This window comes from Protomyctophum parallelum, assembly GCF_964188405.1.
Source record: "Protomyctophum parallelum genome assembly, chromosome: 9".
Classification (NCBI taxonomy): Eukaryota; Metazoa; Chordata; class Actinopteri; order Myctophiformes; family Myctophidae; genus Protomyctophum; species Protomyctophum parallelum.
Window position 1 is genome coordinate 18020618 of NC_139706.1, and position 6667 is coordinate 18027284.

The 6667-nt window shown below is 42.0% G+C and overlaps 1 protein-coding gene across 2 annotated transcripts in view; it reads left to right on the forward strand.

Annotated features, from left to right (window-relative positions):
• col4a4 (collagen, type IV, alpha 4) overlaps positions 1-6667 on the forward strand; it is a 106444-nt gene that overhangs the window by 19407 nt on the left and 80370 nt on the right. The window lies entirely within an intron of this gene.

Here is a 6667-nt window from a genome sequence, read left to right on the forward strand (position 1 = left end):
CGGATTCGACCGTTATCACTGTATCGGATAGGCGAAATCAACCGCTATCAGCACCTTGGAATACGGCCAATATGGCCATACTGGCATACTCACCCTTGGCTGAACGTGTCATTTCCAACTCTATTGTCGGTGCATGGAAACTAGGGGCTACTAATCTAATATACAATATTCTCTGCCTATCGGGACGTAACTTGGACGGCGCTGAGTCGGGTCTGGTGGCCGTCGCAACGCTCGGCACGGCGCGGGCAGCTGTGTAGTCTTATCGCCCAACCAAAGAGGGCACCAAAAACTCCTCTGAGGTGGCACTCCCAGAAAAGTAATACAGGCAGGAGAAAAAGGAAACTACACCGCCCCCTTGTTACCCCAAAGCAGCGTGCAACGAATGCTGGACTGATGCCAGCATCTGACACGAGCATGGTTGGGTTGTCTGCTCCAAAGACCAGGACGACGAGATGTGTGTTCAAGTAGTGATGGGTTGAAGACCCATGGCTTGCTGGACGCTGGTGCTGTGAGGGGTGTATACTGCAGCTCCATCACTTCCAAATATCTTCCCATCCAGGTCGGACCCCCCATTAGGCTATAACGGGAATCCTGTATGGCGTTGGGCCGGAAGGCCTGCCAGTCTTAGGAAAGGTCATTATCCCAGAGTGTGTGTGTGTGTGTGTGTGTGTGTGTGTGTGTGTGTGTGTGTGTGTGTGTGTGTGTGTGTGTGTGTGTGTGTGTGTGTGTGTGTGTGTGTGTGTGGTGTGTGTGTGTGTGTGTGTGTGTGTGTGTGTGTGTGTGTGTGTGTGTGTGTGTGTGTGTGTGTGTGTGTGTGTTGTGTGCATGCGTGCGTGTGTGTTTATACAGCTGGATAAAGGCAGACTGGGCCCCTGGGAGCCAGTCAGACAGAGACTGGGGGGATTTAATGATTTTACACTTCTGTTGTTCGACAGAAAAAACAAAGAAAACACGACATACCAACGCTGTCAAAACCATTCTACACAGTACAACACACACACACACGCATGCACGCACACACATGCACATACACGCACACACACGTGCACATGCGCATACACACACACATAGTCACACACACAGTCACACACAGACGTGCACACACACGTGCACATACACACACATGTCGATACTATTTTATCATGCGTCGCAGCATCTATACCACATTATGGAAACGTATTAGATACTGTTTAATTTCATGTCATATAAATGAGAGAGAAAAATAATACTAGCCTGGCTCCAGACAGTAGACTCATCTTCCCCTCAAGAGGACTGCCAGACTCGGTCAGTCCATTGTGCGGGTAGCCATTCTTTTTTTTTTTTTTACCTTTATTTAACCAGTAAAAACACATTGAGACTTCGTCTCTGGGAACTGACCGAGGTAGGAATACAATTACACTTCAATACTACATCGTAAATGTCACATTATGGAACAGCAAATAAAACATCCATGATCATAAATACAACAAATCAATATTTTGGTAGCAGGGCAAAATACACAATGTACAAAATATAAACCGAAATAGTAAATATATAGGCATGAACATAGGCTAGTACATATCCAGACATGTGCAGATGTTGGACTGTACATCTAAGATGTACTCAAGTCTGGACTGTAGGTCGTTCGTTCCACGACCAAGGGCCAATGAAGGCCAGACATCGGATTTGAATGCTGGTGCTACACACCGTAGCCAAGCATTTGACCTGAGGTTTAGACCATTTTGGACCAATTCAAATCTGGAGGAAATGTAAGACGGCAGATCACCAAAGAATGCCTTTATAAATGTTGCAGCCTGCGAGATGTCAATGAGAACCAACCGACTGCAGCACAACATGCAGTGATGTGTTCTGAAAGGCTCAGACATCAACAGATGTTACTCCTCACTATATCCACTGTGCACTGTCCTGGTTGTTGAGGCTATACACTTACACCTCTCAGGCAGTGTTGAGGGCCAAGCAATATGTCTGTAGCGTATTCGGTTTATTAGACTCTGTTCCTAATCTCTGTGCGGGGGTTGACACGAGGCACTTGCCCGTCCGGCAAGTACAGGTCATGTTCTACTTCTACTTACCCAAAGGTCATGCCAACTTGTCCGAAATGTAAATCCTCCATCATAAAATGTGACTAAATTTGACGGAGGGACTGCCATTTTTTTCCCCATATCATACGTATGAAAGCAGGGAATCATAGCTTCAAATTGACATATTGGTTGTTCAGTTTGACCCACCAGTTATGGCTTATAGTCAAGAGTAATGTCTTGCAGAAAACAGCGCTTGAAAGGTTCACTTCTGTGGTCTCTAACATTCCACCTAGTGACATGTGTCACTTATTTCAGACATGCTCTAGTATGTGAAGAGTCTGCCTCCTCTGGTGAAAAGCTGCAGTTTGCGCGATGGCAGGCTCTCAGTCACATCTGGTCACAAACGATGGGTAAAAATCGTATTATTACTGTTCAATGTATTGTTTTTCTTTCTGGGGCTGTACGATAAAAAAGGCCATACCTCAGTTTTTAAAATACGGTGGTACCTACATAGCTATGAATGTGACTATGGGTTCACACTTGTTATTTTATATTTTGAAGTGTAGCAACATTGAAAACAGCACATTATAGGTAAACAGTGCTCTTATTTTATATTCCACAGAACGTAAGACTCTGGCCACGTTTAGGTGTTTAGAAAGATATCTCATGTCCTTCTCAAACGTGCACGCTTGCCCAGTCGGGCAACCTGAACGCAAACTGTATTTACACAGTTGCCCTTCAATGAAGGGCAACTGTGTCGATTACACTTTAGGTCCACCTGTAGAGAATAGAGATTGTACAGTAGGTCATGATTTTACCACAATCTTAAACTTTAATAACTATATATTTTTAAAAGGCGACACAGGGATGGTTTCTTATTAGGAAATGAAATAGCTTTGATGTGAGCAAAGAAGTGGTCTACACTAATCTGGTGGAACAGATCATTTCGAAATACGTGACATGAGGCAAGCTAAGTCTACGCCAGACATGTAGAACTGTAGGGGCTCGGAGCAAAAGCAAGCCAGCAATATTAAACAGAGACCCCAGGAGGAAAGCAATATTAATACATAAAGGTCAGGACCTTTCATATCCGTTGGGGGGGAAAAAAGAAAAGAAAGAAAGAAAAAAGAAACTCCCTTCAGGTAAACGTATATACTGTACCCACAGCAATGAGAGATATTTTATTCCATCCTATCATCTTTTTGTTTTGTACCTTTATTCAAGCTGTTTATTAAAGCAGCAATGTCTAACTTTCCCGATCTAACTTTCTCACTAGAAAAGCAGGGAGATAAAATACAACAACCCCCAATTGTATAAGTTATTATTGTTGTTAACATAACATGCAAATAATAAATATACACAAGTATAGGGAGGACAGATTGAGTCGCAGACTATAGAATGGATGACTGAATGAATAATTAACCATATAGTCAGAAACTTTTAAATTCAGATCAGAATGTGAATGTAACTAACAAACCTCTGGATGTCCGGGGGCCAGCCTATACCTACAGTACAAAGAGGCCTTCCTTACTCTACTACCTCCAGGCTCCTTGTCCCTGTATTGAGGAGGGTATAGTGGCAGACTGTTTGGGGGTGCGGACGTTTATCCGACATACCAATAGTCTGACATGCGCTGCGGCTTAAAAATGACCCGTGCTGCGGGTCACAGATCACCCGTGGCCGGTTACAAACATGTGTCGTTGGTTACAAATCACCCGTGGCTTCCAGCATGTGTTGTCGGTTACAAATCAACCGTGCTGCGGGTTACAAATCACCCGTGCTGCGGGTTACAAATCACCCGTGCTGCGGGTTACAAATCACCCGTGCTGTGGGTTACAAATCACCCGTGGCGTCCGCATGCGTTTAGGGTTAGGTTAGTGTTTGGGTGACGGACTAATGACTGTCGGACCCTTGGTATGATGGAATGAAAGGCCTGCAGCCCAGGAAATTATTCCCAATGCATTTTTCCCATAGACATTTCAAATGGTATTTATTTAAAGACGGTTATGCCGTGGACAAAGCCAACTCGAGTTGTGACAACTCATGACAACAAACACAATATTTTGGACCAAACTAATAATTACAAAGAAGAAATGATTTGTCACAACTCGAGTTGGCTTTGTACGACGCTTAAAATAAATACTTTTTGAAAAGTCTATGAGAAAAATGAACGGGGAATAATTTCCTGGACCCTGGTAGGGGGCGGGACTGTGACGCTCTATACTGTTTGTCTGAGGAGAAGCAGAAGCCAGAATGTAGGGATTGAAAACCAGCTGAAAACAACTGTCATGAAAAGGCAAGAGTGAGACTTTAGTCAATACATTTGTTATATATACAGGTTTAATGTTTGTTTTTCAAACATTAAAAACGCCATTGAAATGGACAGAGTTTAATGTTTGTTTTGTCCATGTTTGTTTTGTCTGATAATTACCTCATAAAAGATGTATACATTTGGTAGCGATGTTGGAAGATGATAAATGCGCCCCTCACTTCACACGGGTGTGATTTTTTATGTCGATTTGGCCATTTTTAACATCAATTTAGAGGAATACAGACACCCCACCCTAGAAAAGACATTTAACAAAATTAGTTAAAGAGTTGCGCCAGTTGCACAAATTGTCAATCTCTCTAATCAACCACCCACATTTCTGCCTTTCACAGTTAACGGGTGGGGGCCTCTGGGGCTATAGGGCCCAGCAAAAGGGGCGTAAACATTTGTCGCTTCCAGCCCGCATCCTTGTTGTGGGGCAAGTAGGACCCTAGGAGAGACACAGATCAATCACTTTGCTAGAGTGACAAGCTTGTAAATGTAAACAGTGGCTTTTACATGCTATTACACTACTTTAACCCTGTAACACCCAGCGTTGCAATACTACAACATATTTTAATTAATGAATTAATTAATAAAAAAAAAAATCTGTTCTTTTTTCACCTAAACGTCATCATTGATGTTCATTGCAATGTCATTGGTCATGATATTTGCATATAAATACCCCCCACAGAGGCTGAAATATTCACACACATTAAAAATCTCTGGACAATTTTGAACAATTTTTAATCTACAGTATGACCTTTGACCTTTAACCCTGATAAAAGTAAGTAAAATAACTATATGTTTTTTTTGGTGATCATTAGAATGTCTAGAACATGTTTTATTTATTATTGTGAAAGATATCCCCCAAATGTAAATTATTAATTTATTATTATTATTTTAATAATTATCATAAATGTGCATACAATTTGCAAAAGACTTAAATTTTTATTATGTTTTACCTACACATTTATATAATCTATGAGGTCTCCATTTTAATTGGGTGTCTAGCTGGCCATGTCATGATTATATTTATTTATACTCACTATTAGTATAATTGTAATCCATCTTTAACCTACTGTAGTGAGCTTGCAGATCAGCTATTTTCAATGAACAGATTTAACAGTTAAAACACCACCCGATCTACATTGTATTGTATCTTGATTAATGTATTCATTAGTTTAAATGAACACCCAGAAAATGGCCAAAACAAAAAAACAAACACATTTCGAACTATAAAGCTGAGTGTCAGGCTACTGAGTGCGTGTGAAGAGCGTCAATTGCGTATGTCTCACAATTTGGCAGCAAAAGTGGGTGCAGCAGTCAGACAGTCAGTTCTTCACCACCTGACTATTATACAGAACAGAGACAAAGAAAAATAAATAAACCAGCCACTAAAGTGGTTATAGAGTTTATCCACAACAGGCAGGGTTAAATTGTGTTGAAAGCTAATGAAAAATCGACAAACAGCACCTTGGCATGAGTTTTACCGCCCTTAGGTCAGTGGTTTTCAAATTGGAGGAGGAGGGGGGGGGGGGGGGGGGTGTTGTACATAAGCTGTTGAATATTGTCCAGTAGTTCAGTGTTCAACTGGCCTGTAGTGATTGCAGAGCTTTGTACAGTACAGCATTTCCATAATTGTAGATCCCTCTGCTGGCTGTTTGACAACATAATTTGGGCCAGGGGAGGGGCTATACGTCTAAACCATAGACTGTAAAGAATATGGACAAAGCGTTCTCCGGGTCTAACATGAACGTAAAATGAAGCCTGTCAGTCCTTGTATTGTAAGTCGCCATCTTTCTAGATCCGTTTGGGCCCAGCTGGCCCATTGGCTGGCCCAGACAACGAGGCGGGACTTCCCCCCTTCTTCTCTGTTGGTTTTTATTTTGAGTGGGAGGGGAATCCCGATCATAGACTGTAACGGTAGCCACGCCCCTCAGAACATACGCAACTTTATGGTAATTTGTTTTATAAATGGGACCATAATTTTCCAAAAAGAATATTATGACATTAGAAATGAGACTTTAAACTAGTGACTGGAAGCAGAAAGTATTCATGACCATGTTTATTAAGGTAATACAGTCTAGGTGAAGTTGGGCCCAAATACATGGACCTCTATGGGGCTATGGGTTTTTCTGGGTCCAATGACAGCGCCACAACAGGCCATTATATGAACTTTCAGGATATCCCGATTTCCTCTGGCTTCACAAAATATCTGTCTGACTGCCCCCCTGGTCTAAACACAGTAAGGCGTGATGAGTTGGAAAGGTGTTCAGATTCATTAGAGAAGGTACTTGACAGCTCCCCATTTCCAAATGTACACAGCTATGGTTCC